The sequence below is a fragment of the Tuber melanosporum genome, assembly GCF_000151645.1.
Source record: "Tuber melanosporum whole genome shotgun sequence assembly, scaffold_322, strain Mel28".
In the NCBI taxonomy this organism is placed as follows: domain Eukaryota; kingdom Fungi; phylum Ascomycota; class Pezizomycetes; order Pezizales; family Tuberaceae; genus Tuber; species Tuber melanosporum.
Genome location: NW_003299000.1, coordinates 31,099 through 45,283, shown reverse-complemented (window position 1 = coordinate 45,283; position 14,185 = coordinate 31,099).

Here is a 14,185-nt window from a genome sequence, read left to right as displayed (position 1 = left end):
TTGACCTGGATAATTCTGTATCTATACAGATTGTCTCTGCCTAACAGTATATCCACTGAGTACTGTGACTAATCAAAAAATATCTACTGAAATAAAAGAGATGTAGAACTAAGTTCTATTTTGGTCTCTTAAAGAATCTGGGAGACAAAATAACCTACTAGTAGAATGTAAAAGTAAGTAATAGTTGTGATTATTAGGGTAGTTGGTGACTTAGATGTTCTATTATGTTTTCTAAGACTGCTTTCATTGAACATCTTGACAACCACACATCATGGTCCGAACATCAACAACTGGTCTGTCAACTACAATTGCTCATCAGTTCCTATTCTATCAATGTTGATATCTTAGGACAATATATACTCAATTTCAGCTTTCTATTGCAACAAAGAATATCTGTCTAGTATGTGCTTCCATGTAGTTACAACCTTTTTTATATCCTAGTAAAGTGCTGATTTTGACACCGGTTTCTATCCTGAATAGTATGACTCACAGGCTGATCTTTTATGTCCCAGGCCTACATGATACCAGCTTTTCAATGCTGTCAAGAATGTCTTCCCAGCATCAGCTTTGGTAGAGATATAGGCTGTTGTGGAAGTGATCTTTTCTGGTAAGGCTCTGACTTTGTACTAATTTTGACACCAGATTCTGTCATGAATACCCTAGTGGCCAGTCTGAAGCTTCATGTCTTAGACCAACTTGATACCAGCATTCCAATAGCGTAAAGAACGCCTTTTCGGCACTATCATCCATGAACTTACAGTCTATTTTGTATGATGGCCAAGTACTGACTTTAACACCTAACATAGTCCTAGATACTATTACGTATGGGCTAAAGTTCTGGGTCCTAGACATACTTGATGCCATTATTTCAAAGATGTACAAAGTGTCTACTCAGCATGTATTAAGTAGAGACAATCTGATAGACTTCAGAATTGTCTGGGCCAATCAAGATTCGTTTTTGTTGACAGAGATTGTCTAGGAAGGCTCGAGTTCACTGGTTTCATTTATGACTACCAAGAGAGAAGTATATTTGGTAATGTAAAATAAAATAGTAAAACAATATTATATTGTTAAGGTCTACTCTCTGTTGCTCGATGATGTCTAAAGCTTGGGAGGCACTTCAATATTTATATTCCATGTTTGAGTGTTTGCGGACTACATCTATTTATCATACAACTATGTACCTCTCTGATCATAACTCGTAACATCTGGTATTCTTGAAAGGTGCGAACACCTGGAGACACTTAAAATCACCACACACTTTTCGGTAATTGTGATATAACTAACTAGGAACCATACTGTTCCCAATAGAAATTATCCGATTATTAGAGTCTTTAGACTTATGGCCTAGTTCTCAAGTTGAACTGAGTTGGCTCCAATTGTCTTCATTATTGATGAAATGATCAGTTTCATCAGCAGGTTGCATCTGCAAAGGTAGTCATAATCACTAACTTTTTTCAGGTCGCCTGACTTTAAACCTTTATAACTTCTTACCCAGCCAATAGATGTTTTCTGGAGGGCTTCCTACTAATTCGCAGAAAGCTATTTCACCAGATTGATCAATATTCCCTCAGTTAGCAACCCTTAGTTACTCTGAGTAACTCTGTGAGATCATATACACAACCTACTTATGTCACCAACTTCAAAGCTCAATATCTCCTGACCCCACCAATGGATTCTTATTCAGTAACTTCTTCCATGTAGAGGAGAAGCACTTCTATATGATAGAATTATAACCCTTCTGTCGGAGGCTCTCAGTTGTCGTGCAGAGAGCCTTGCAGTTGCAAGTGCCATTGGTAGAAAATAACTCAATATCAGAAATAACTTTGACAACAATAAGAGTTGAATATGTGACCTTTGGTGAAGAGTCACATGATATTCCAATTAAGCTATATATATATATAACTGATTGATTTGTATAATGACATGTGGGCTCTGTAAGGGGGCTGGCAGAGGGTGTTGGAGACCAGAGATTCCAATTCAGGGTAAGGTTACCCTACTTAGGATGACTCCTGGGTATCAGATCCCAGTATTCCTAACAGCATCAGTATTGGTAGAGATATAGCCCATTATACCTATTAGACCTTGTATTGCTTCTGTATCCTCACTCAACTTTTGTAACCTAGTCACAGTATCTATAAAGATAAATCTTATAGTACAATATTAAAGCTCTTTTTTTCATAACCTAGGTATAAGTTATACTTTGCATTGGCTGTATCCTGTGAATTCTGAATTGAAAGAATGGTATTCTGATGTTGGTTACAGTGTCCTGTTATATCCTGTTACATTCAGTTACATCCTATTGAATCTAGGCTATAGTTGTCACATCTACTTGTATTCTAACTTTGGTTACCATGTCCACATACATCCTGAATCGTGCTTATCATTCAGGCATTCTGTGTGTCAGATGCACAAAATGCACAGAATACAGGTTTTTATTTTTGCTAATGTACTTTTTATAAAAAATATTATTATTATAAAAGATGCAATTACTGCTTCTATTTTCCTTCTTGTATAACTTTATTGAATATCCTAATTGAAAAAACTAGCTACAAGTACTCTTCCCTTAACTCATTCTTTATAATTTTGTTTTTAGTTACATAGTAGCCTTTATGGATAATCAGACTAGAAACTGTTAATAATAGAATTTGAAACTTATTTGTAAATATCAGAAGAAAAAAACATTATAGGTTAGGTGCAGTACTGTTACACCTGGGTACACGTGATATTACTTTTATACCCTCTGTATCCAGTGTACCAGTACATTGATAGTAACCACTTCTGGCATCCTGGTACAGTCAGTCATCAGAAGTGTTCAGAATCCGAGATATGTTTAATTAGTGATTATGGCATAGAGTGCTGTGGTGGGGTAATGGTAGTGGAGTTATATTGCTAATGTGCATGCCTAGGTGCAGAAAAAAAAAATTTAACTAACAAACAAGTGAATGAACAAACCAGTGAACAATCAATACTACTCCAATGACAGTAAATAAATTAAAATTTAATAATAGAAATAGAAATAACAATATCTAGTACTTTGTTTAACCTCCCCTTGCTTTCAGAACTGCAGCTATCCTATCAGGTATTGAACTCTACAACTTCTCAAATAACTCCTTAGGAATTGTTTCTCAAATCAATGGTAATACATGTGCCAATCTCTGCTTAACAGCTTCCTTTCCTCCTGGAGTATCCGCAATCCTGGGATACTGCTAGTATAAGTACTTTTTTAAGCTCAATTCATGCATGCTCAATAGGATTTAAATCAGGAGAATAAGGGGAATGCTTCTCTACCTCAATAGAGTTTCTCTCCAACCAATTCATAATACTATAAGCCTTGTAAACAGGAGAATTGTCTTGCTAAAAGAGAATATCTTACATGCCAAAAGAGATCATTTGATGAATAATGGGAAAAAGATGCCTTCTTAAAAGCCTAACATACCCGGTCCTATTCATATTTTGAGTAATAGAAACTAAAGGACCTTTTCGCTTACCCCAAAAGCACCCCCAAACCATAAGTGAAATTCCCTCATTCCTCTTCCTTGGATAAACACAATCAGCTAACCACTTCTCTCCAGGTTCTCTGAATACCCATTACTGCCTTGGATTCTTGGATAACTCCATACAGCACCCATTACTTCAAATCACTGCTTCAAAATTCTCCACTGTCCAATCCTTATAAATTGTAGTCCACCTCAATCTCTTAGCCACATGCTCAGGTTTGAGCCTAAGCCTTGACTTGGCAAGCTATTTCTTGATATTGGCCTCTCTGAGTACTCTATCCACTATTTTTATTGATATTAGTTAGTTAATCATAGTCTATCACTCATCGTAGTACTAATACCAGGAGGAGTTACAAGTAGAGGGAGAAATTCCCGGTGCATATTTACCCCGGAAGACAGATCTGATCATTTTCCAGTTGTTTTTAGCTGCCTGGACAATTGTGCGATGATGCTGACAGCTCAGAACAGGAGTGTAACTAGGACAAGGAAGGTTATCCAGAGATTGGCGCTTACAGGCATGGGCAAGAAATCTTTTAATTGATGTCCAGAGCTGTAATGATCCCCTTTTAGATAGTTAGTTCTTGGCGACAGGGAACAATACTTATCGTTTCTATCTCCTTCTTTCTTTGTCTTACGATAGCTCTAGGCCTATGCCTACGTTACCGATAGTACAAGACCTTTGTCTTCTATCGGAAACGCCTATCTTAAGCTTTCTCTAACTCGTCTTGGTGACGAGTACTTCTCGGCGTAATGATAACGTTGCAATAACAATAAAGATTATAAGAGTTCTTGTATTCATTTAAAGTAATAAGTAGGAAAAGAACTTAGAACAAAGCGTGAAGAACCTATCTTCCTCTGCCGCATCAGCCTCCTTATATAGTATTCTTCCCGCCCGTAGTCATGTGACCTAAAGTGGTCACATGTGCGAAACCAAATCATAACAAACTAATCATGTGACCAAAGTAATCATATGCTCAAAACCCATGACCTTATAGCGAGGTCATGTACAAAACTCATAAACCAATCATAACGCAATAAACAAGTCATATGACTCGACTGAGTCATATGCGCGAAACCCATGGCCTCATAATGAGGCCATGTGCAAAACATAAATCATATGCGCAAGGCTTACCCGCAAGGCATACTCGCAAGGCATACTTGTCAGGCGTACGTCCCATGACTCATACTTGAGCTATATGCGAAAGCATCACAAATCCCACACAAAACAAATCATATGACCCTAATGAGTCATATGTGTGAAACAATAACGTACCTGTGACTCACAACTATGCATCACGTGAAAACCCTTTCCTCGCTAAGCCACATTCGTGATATTAGCTCCCCTCCTCCTAAGCCTGAGTCCCATCAGGCCTTTTCTCCTAGTTTCAATAGTTCCCGTCCTGCCGAGCGCGTGGTTCTTCTCAGTTTGTTGAACTTTTCATCTGCCGTCCTCCATCTGACCCTCACCGATTCCAGAGTCAGGTTTACCATTTCAATCGTGTGCCGCTGATTATCGTTCAGCTGTCTTAGCTCTGCGATCGTTTTGTCATTTGCCGAAATTGTGGCCTCAGCTTGGCCCAGTTGTTCTTGGAGTCCCCGGATCTGCCTGTGTAGGCTCCTGACATCCGGTTCCATGTCGGTGGAGGAGTTTTGGGCCCCTCCTTCTCTGGACCGCATCCTCACGGCCCATGCCTTTCTGGCATCTTCTCCTTCCAACTCTTTTCTGCTTCCATCCTTCTGTGGGTAGAATCCCGCAGATATTTTCTGCGCCCTGTGCATCCTGCACCCATTTTCGAAGCATTGTGGCCAATGCTTCAGAATGTGGTCCAGGCGTGGGCCACGCTTCCGACATTCCCTCGGGAACCATCACGAGCCTTCTATGTTGCCAAAGTGTGTTTGGCAACCGTCATGGTAGCATACCGTCCATGACATGGCGTTATGTTGTACTTGTCTTTCCCTTTCCTTGAGTTCTTCATCGGTTGCCCCCATAAATGAGTATTCGGGGCTGGTGGGTGTAGTTTGGCGGGGGCTATCGCCCCAGCCCTCGTGTTGCTGCAATGGCATGGGAGTCTTTCCCTCGCCTTTGTCTTGGTTGAACGTGATCGTCACCTGGGCCGGGCTTGCCTGGGTATCGCTCGTGGAAGGTTGAGATCGCATCCTGTGCGTTTTCGAAGTTGTGTACGAAGTACCAAGTTTTATTGTGTTCAGGAGAATATCCTGTCCACTTGGCTCGATATTGGAGGTGACTGTGGAAGAAGCGGGAATCGACTATTTCGTCGAACTCGTATTCTGGTTCTCCATCGAGTTCGATTGGAGGGGGAGGACTAAGTGTTTGGGAAGGAAACTTATTGTCCTTGTGTAATTCGAGGAGTGAGATATGGAATGTATTGTGTATTCTCATTGAGGAGGGAAGGTCGAGTTTATAAGCTCGGCTGCCCACCTTTTCCAATAGCCTGAAGGGTCCGATTTTCTTGTAGTCTAGTTTCTTTGATGGTCGTGTTGTATGGATATTGTGTGGTATTAGCCATACCATATCTCCCAGTTGTATGTTCGGATCCGGTCTTCGGTACCTATCGTATTGTTCTTTTTGCCGTTGTTGTGCTTGACTCATCTCATATTGTAAGATTTCGTGTAGTTTTCTCATATCCGCTTTCTCCGGTATCACATCATTAATCCTATGATATGTGGTCTGACTTTGTGGATGTTGTCCATAATTTGCGAAGAATGGTGTTGTGCCAATCGTTTCTTGCTTTCCATTGTTGTATGCGAATTCGGCCATTGATAACAGCTTGTACCAATCATCTTGTTGATAGTTGACGTAAGCCCTTAAATATTGTTCCAGTATTGCATTTACTCGTTCTGTTTGTCCATGCGTTTGTGGGTGGAACGCTGTGCTCATTCTGTTTTGTATTCCCATTTCACCGGTTACCTTTTTCCATAGTCCCGATGTGAATAGTGTTCCTCGATTGGTGATGATATTCTTGGGTAGGCTATGAAGTCAGAAGACCTCTCTGAAGAAGGTTTGTATAAAATCCCTCGTGTTGATATCTTTTCTAACCTGAATAAAATGGCTCATTTTGGTCAGACGATCCACCACGACCAGGATGCTATTGCAATTTTCCGATGCTGGTAGGTCCGTAATGAAATCCATAGTAATCGTTTCCCATGGTTGTTCGGGAATTTCATTTGATTTTAGTAATCCATATGGTGCGTGTTTAGCCTTTGTCGTTCTTTGGCATATGTCGCAGTTTTTGACATATCGTTTGACGTCTTTATGCAGTCCTAGCCAATAGAATGACCTCGTAATGAATTCCGTGGTTTTAGCCATTCCTCCGTGTCCTGCCGTTCGGATATCGTGGTGTTGTCGTATAATGTTTGTCCTTATCTCCTCTTCTTCCGGGATCCATTGTTTTCCGTCGTACCACATATTTCCGTCCTTCCATTGGCATAAACCCAAAGCAATTCCTTTCATCTCTTTTTTTTCTTCCTTCAAGGCTTCTCTTATTGTGTGAATTGTTTTGTCTTTCTCATTTGCGTTCTCTATTCCTCTTTCTTCCGTTGATGCGAATTGGATAACCTCCATTACCTCAAAGTAGGTTTTTGGTAATAGCCTTCGTGTTTTTTGTTTGATTCTTTCGTCTTCTTTTGTTTGTGGTTTGTCGCTTGCAATCCTTGTGAGAGCATCTGGCTTTCCACTTTCTTTGCCTGGTTGGTATTCGATTGTGAAGTTGTATTTGCTGAGGTATTCCATCCATCTTATCTGGCAGTCGTTCAGTTCTTTCATAGTCATGAACAGCACCAGGTTCTTGTGGTCGGTTAGAACTTGGACTGGATGGTCGTTGTTCGAAATGTATCTTCTCCATTCTTTTAATGCTTGAACTATTGCTAATAGTTCTTTGTTTGCAACATCGTAGTTGTACTCTGCGGGGGTCATTGTCTTGAATCGATCGGATACCAGCCTCCATTTTCCATCATCGCATTGTTGTGATAGTATGCCTGAGCATACATATTTTGAAGCATCCGTTTCGATCATTGTCCTTCTGTTTTGGTTGAAATGAACCAGTATGGGTGCCGATGTTAGATGCGTTCGTCTTGCATCATATGCTTTTTGTTCGGTTTCCTCCCATTCCCACTTTTTGTCTTTCTTGGTTAGGTTATAGAGTGGTTTTGCAAGCCTGCTAAATCCCTCTATGAACCTTCGATAAAAGTTGCAGAATCCCATAAAGCATTGAACATCTGTCTTGTTGTTTGGTTTGGCCCAATCCCATATGGCTGCTGTTTTAACAGGGTCAACCTTGACCCCCTTTCGATTGATGATAAATCCAAGGTATTCTGTTTCTTCCTTATGGAATTCGCATTTTGTTGGTTTGATCTTCATTCCTGACCCTTGTATTGCGGCCATGATATTGCTGATATCTTTTTGGTGTTGCGTTATGTTTTCCGAGTATATGAGTACATCATCCAAGTATACGATGCAACATATGTCGAGGTACTTATTAAGTACTTTGTTGATCCATCTCTGGAATGAAGCCGGTGCGTTGGTTAGCCCGAAGGGCATAACTAAGTATTCAAACATTCCGTATCTTGAGGCGAATGTAGTCTTCCATTCGTCTCCTGCCTTGATGCGTATATTATGGTATGCGTCTTTGATGTCGAGTTTGATGAAGTATTTTGCTTACCGTAGTCTGTCCAGTGCTTCTTCAATCAAGGGTAGCGGATATCGGTCTTTCTTGGTAACCAAATTGAGGGCTCGATAGTCCACGCAAAGTCTCATTTTTCCGTCTTTCTTTTTGACGAATAGTATCGGGGATCCTCCTGACGCGAAAGAGTCTCTGATCCATCCTCGCTTTAGGTTTTGCTCCATGTACTTCCTTAGTTCTTCTAGCTCTGCTTCTCCTTGGGGGTATAATTTCTTGTAGGGAATCTCTTTTGTTTTTCCCATTTTTTCATCTTTGTCCAGCTGAATCTCATGATCAATTCCTGTTCTTCGAGGTGGTAGCTCCATAGCTTCTTCTTCTTGGAATAGATTTGCGAATTGGTGATATTCTTTTGGAATCAATTCTTTCCATCCCTTTTTGCTTTGGTATTTCTTGTCCTGGATTGCGAGCTCTATGCTGATGTTGATTTTTGCTAGCACTGCTTTCTCGTCTTCGTATGTCCATTTGAGAATTCCTGTGGTATCTCCTCTTCGATAGTACCGTTCAAAGGCTTGTGCTGTAATTTCTTTGATCTCAATTCTTTTTGTTGTATCGAGCTGGTTTTGGTCTGTGCTTTCAAATCCCTTATTTCCTCTTGTGGTTTCTTCCAGTTGATCTACTTCATGCAGATCTTATTGGTTGATTTTTTCGATTATCAACTGTGCGATTCGATCGCCTTTCTGGACTTGGTAGTCTTCTTGGGATAGGTTGGCCAGGACCACTTTGACTTCTCCTGTATAGTCAACATCGATCACCCCGGCCATGGTCATGAGCCGATGTTTGACTGCTAGACCACAGCGGGGTGCTATTCTTCCATAGGTGCCTTCTGGGAGTCCAATGGCTATTCCAATCGCTATAGTTGCCTGCCAGTTGGCCGGTATCTTAATTCCTTTGTTGGTGTATAGGTCGTGTCCTGCTGCCCCTTTGGAACCCTTGGTAGGCACTTTTGCCTCTTGGTCCAGCCTTTGTATCCGGACTCTCTTATCTTGCCGCATCTCAGCGAACTTTGCATGCAAGGTTTCTTCTTCCGCTTTCCGTATCGGTGTTGAGTAGACCACAGGCGAACTGTTGAGACATCGTGTCGCACATATTTCGCTTGTAAAGGTCATCTTGTTCTCATTCCAATCGATCGTCGGATTATGCTTTCATAACCATGGTATCCCTAGGACTATCTCATAGTTTTTCACATCTGCTACTTGGAAGGTTGCCGTTTCCCTATGGCTGTCAATGTCCATAGGTACTGTCGCCGTATGGGTTATAGGACCCATAGCGCTGGGCTTTCTATCTGCTAAGTAGACCTGTCTTGCTTTCTTAGCTTGTTTGATGTGGAGGCTGTATTTGTCGCATATTTCTTTGTTGATGAAGTCTTCGGTGGCCCCAGAGTCGAGTATTGCATATATTGTTGTTTCTTTATTTTCTTCGTTGTATATCTTCATTTTGATCATCACATGATCTCCTCCTTCTTTCCCTCTTTGTGTATGTAGTGCTGTGTAGTAGTTTGCTAATTTGATGGGTTTTCCAGGTCCACATCTTGGGTCTCCCAGACCACTGTTTACTGGGGACCCTCGTCGTTTTCCGCCGGTGAATCCTCTGCTATCATTTCGCGGATGTTGCTTCTTTTTTGATTTTGGAAACAATTATTTCCAGCAGCTCAGTTTCCTTGGTATCCGTTGTCCAGTTGGCTTCTGCATTCTGGTATCCGATGTCCTGTTTTTCCACACCTTAGGCAGAGTTTCCCATTCATTCTTCTGGCGTACTCTTCCTTAGACAGGTTTAGAGCCGGTCCTGCTCTTGATTTGTCTAACTCCATTGGCTCGCCTGGTGGTAATGCTCAGCTTTCTCCTCGAGGTACTTGTGGTTTGAAGGTCCCATCTACATTCCTGGATGATTGGACCACTCTGTACGCTATAGTGTTTTCCGAGTTGCTTCGAACCATGTTTAATTTGCTTTCCTTATCTATTGCCCATCTTGCAAATCGTTCAGCCATCGTATAGCGTAGGTCGGACCTTCCCCATGCCTCGCGGAGTGTCTCGCTGCAGTTTCTCAGGAGGATGATGTAGAGAGTAGCATCATCAAACTCAGCCTCGTATTCCAATAGTTGGCATTCATTCCAGTATGCTGAAAATGTTTGCTTTCCTTGCTGGAGTTTTTCTAACTTTCATCTTGCTGTTTCTTTAGTGTTGGGATCTCCAAATTGTTCGAAGAGTGTCCCCTTGAATTCTCCGTATGTGACCCATTCCCTTTGCTTCCTTCCATCTTGGAAAGGCATGATCCATTGCCCCGTGAGTCCTCTGAGCAGAGATTCCACATATGGAATCTTGATCTCATCATGTTGATCTCCATATCCTTTGACAGCACAATATCCTTCGTATTGTGCTAAGAATATTCGTAGCTTATCTTCAGCTCCTTTGTATGTGTCGGGCTCCTTTGCTTTTGGTCTTTGGTCATTTCCTGGCCCCTGTATTTCGGGTAGCTGCGAGAAATGCCTGAAGCTGATTTTCTGTCATTCCAAGTATGCTGGTTCCTGGTACCGGAGCGGCTGGGGCCGGTGGCCCAGGTACTGCGGATCCCGACATTCTCCCAGGTCGTGGAGTTCCAGCAGGAGAGCTATCGACTGGTGATCCTTTCTCTGGGGTTACTGGGCTTGCTGCTCTCGAGAGTTCTGCTGAGACGTGATCGAGGGCATCACTGAATCCTCCAAGATTAAGATTTTGATCGTCGATGTCAATATCTCCTTCCCGGTCTGGGTTGAAGGATGCTGTCTTATATCGTTTGGCGTCGCACTAGGTGACACTTTGTAATGTAACGATCCCCTTTTAGATAGTTAGTTCTTGGCGACGGGGAACGATACTTATCGTTTCTATCTCCTTCTTTCTTTGTCTTACGATAGCTCTAGGCCTATGCCTACGTTACCGATAGTACAAGACCTTTGTCTTCTATCGGAAACGCCTATCTTAAGCTTTCTCTAACTCGTCTCGGTGACAAGTACTTCTTGGCGTAATGATAACGTTGCAATAACAATAAAGATTATAAGAGTTTTTGTATTCGTTAAAGTAATAAGTAGGAAAAGTACTTAGAATAAAGCATGAAGAACCTATCTTCCTCTGCCACATCGGCCTCCTTATATAGTATTCTTCCCGCCCATAGTCATGTGACCTAAAGTGGTCACATGTGCGAAACCAAATCATAACAAACTAATCATGTGACCAAAGTAATCACATGCTCAAAACCCATGACCTTATAGCGAGGTCATGTACAAAACTCATAAACCAATCATAACGCAATAAACAAGTCATATGACTCGACTGAGTCATATGCGCGAAACCCATGGCCTCATAATAAGGTCATGTGCAAAACATAAATCATATGCGCAAGGCTTACCCGCAAGGCATACTTGCAAGGCATACTTGTCAGGCGCATGTCCCATGACTCATACTTGAGCCATATGCGAAAGCATCACAAATCCCACACATAACAAATCATATGACCCTAATGAGTCATATGTGTGAAACAATAACGTACCTGTAACTCACAACTATGCATCACATGAAAACCCTTTTCTCGCTAAGCCACATTTGTGACACTACTACTAACTACGAACTAACTAAACCTTTGACTCTGCACCTCAACTATGCCCCACCATACCCAAATATGAATACTAAATGCAGAATAATCTACAGTAAAGAAAGCCCTTTCCAAAGCGACAATGTAGATACTCTGGTATGGGACTAATTGGGCTGAATAGCTGTAACTACAAGAGCTTCCCATTTAGCCAAAGCCAAACAGAGTACAGTCATGTCTAGCAAGTCTTCGCAGCTCTATCTGGCAACAGCACTACTACAATACCCAACCACAAAAAATTCAAAAAAAAAAAGTAGAGAATTCAATTAAAGAAAAGATAATGGTATAGTTAGTAGATGATAGAAAAACATTATTACCATTTTGTATGGCCTCTATCTGCATCCAGTACAGCCAATCTTCTCTCAGGTATTCTATCTATCTATTCATCCAACTTCTCTTGAGAAATTAATTCCTATTCCTCCTTTGTTGCCTCAAACAATTCAGTAGCACTGTAAGGCCTTCTCACTAGTTTGGAAAATCGCTTAATGAGAGCTCTTTTGAGTAGCCCAGGTATTCTCAATAGGGTTAAGATCTGGTGAGTTGGGTGGCCAAAGGGGTTTTTTGTAACCACAGTCAGCCTCCAATTTTCTATTTTCCTCACCACTATGCCAGGAGGCATTATCTGCAACTGGGTAGATGCTATCAGAAGGCCTCTCCAGACCTTCTATTAAAGGAATAAGATATGGCTGGTAGATTTCAGTTGCATATTGGTGGGAATTGAGGCCAAGTTTATCTCTTTTACTAGTTCTTTCCTCCTCTCTCCTCTTCCTGTTAGGCGGAGACACCCCGATAGACTTCAGATTTGTCTAGGACAACCAAGATTCGTTTTTGTAGACCGAGATTGTCTAGGAAGGCTCAGACTTCACTCTTTTTGTTTATGACTACTAAGACTGAGGTAAATAAGGTAAAGTAGAATAGAATTGTGAAGACAATATTATATTATTATGGTCTCTTCTCCATTGCTTGATTTTATCTAAAAGCTTGGGAGATACTTCAATATTTATATTCCCCGTCTGAGTGTTCACGGACTACATCTATCTATTATACAACTATGTACCTCTTCTGATTAAAACTCGCAACCTCAGGTTTTCTTTAAGGTCCGAACACACAGAGACCCTGAAAATTACCACATCCTCTTTAGTCATTGCTAACGTATTTCACCCAGTAATGGGTTACCTCCCAGTAATGGATCAAACTATCATGACAGTTTCTTTTGACAAATATTTAATTTGTGTATGTAAAAATGATCAGATCTTCTTCTAATTTAATTTCCAGATTGACTTCAGGGTATCAAACTAGCATTCTAAATATTGAAGTGTTTGCTTCATTGTATTATCTGTAAATAGAGCAAGTGAGATGTCGTAATTTTGTAACAAATTGTGATAAAGAAAAAGAATAGCTGCTGCAAAATATCCAATATTTCTCCAGGTTATAATATAGGTGAGAGACCCTGAGGCCTATAATTTATAAAAGGATAGGGTAAGATCTGAGGCTAAGTAAGAGTTTTAAAGATTTGGTATCTTTTTCTCTTTAGCATCCGTGAATCTTAACATACTACCAACCACTTTCAACATCGAATTTCACAAAAAGATATCATAACACCAATGCCAAACAACAAGCCTGACTTGGAGCATCGCCTTCAGGCAGCTATTGATACCAAAGAGAATGATACAGCTCTCTCTATACGTTACTTGGCTGAATTATATGGAGTTTCTAATACCACACTTCAGAATCGTCTCAAAGGTCGCATAACTCCTTGGAAAGCAGCTCATGAAAGCCAGCAACTTCTTACTCACTTGGAAGAGAAGGTCACTATCCACAGGATTGAAGATTATGATGACCATGGTATTCCCCTCCGCCGAAAATACATTCTACAAATGGTGTATGAAATATTGAAAGCCAAAGAAAAAGTTGCTGAGATTGGAAAGGGGTGGGTTGACTGGTTTGTTCACAGACACCCAAGTATTCAAACGGAGGTTGGCAAGAGTATTGACAAGTAGAGAGCACTAGCTATTGATGTGTCTATTCTAAAGGGGCATCTTGAAAGATTTTATGTGTTTAAGAGCAGATATCATATCCTTCCAGAAAATATTTAGAATACCTATGAGAAAGGGTTTGCAATGGGATTAGGTGCTGGTGGTACTGTTCTCTGCCGTACTGGAAGATGCAATCCAAAGATAATGCAGGTTGGTAAGAGAGACTGGGTTATAGTCATTAAAGGAGTTGCTGGTAATGGGAGAGTATTGGCTCCTCTTGTGACTTACTCTTTTACAGCACATCTCATGGGCTACCATTCAAATATCAACTACGAGATTGACAATGATGCCTTCTTCACCTACTCCAAAGCTGGATATACCTAGTGTGAGA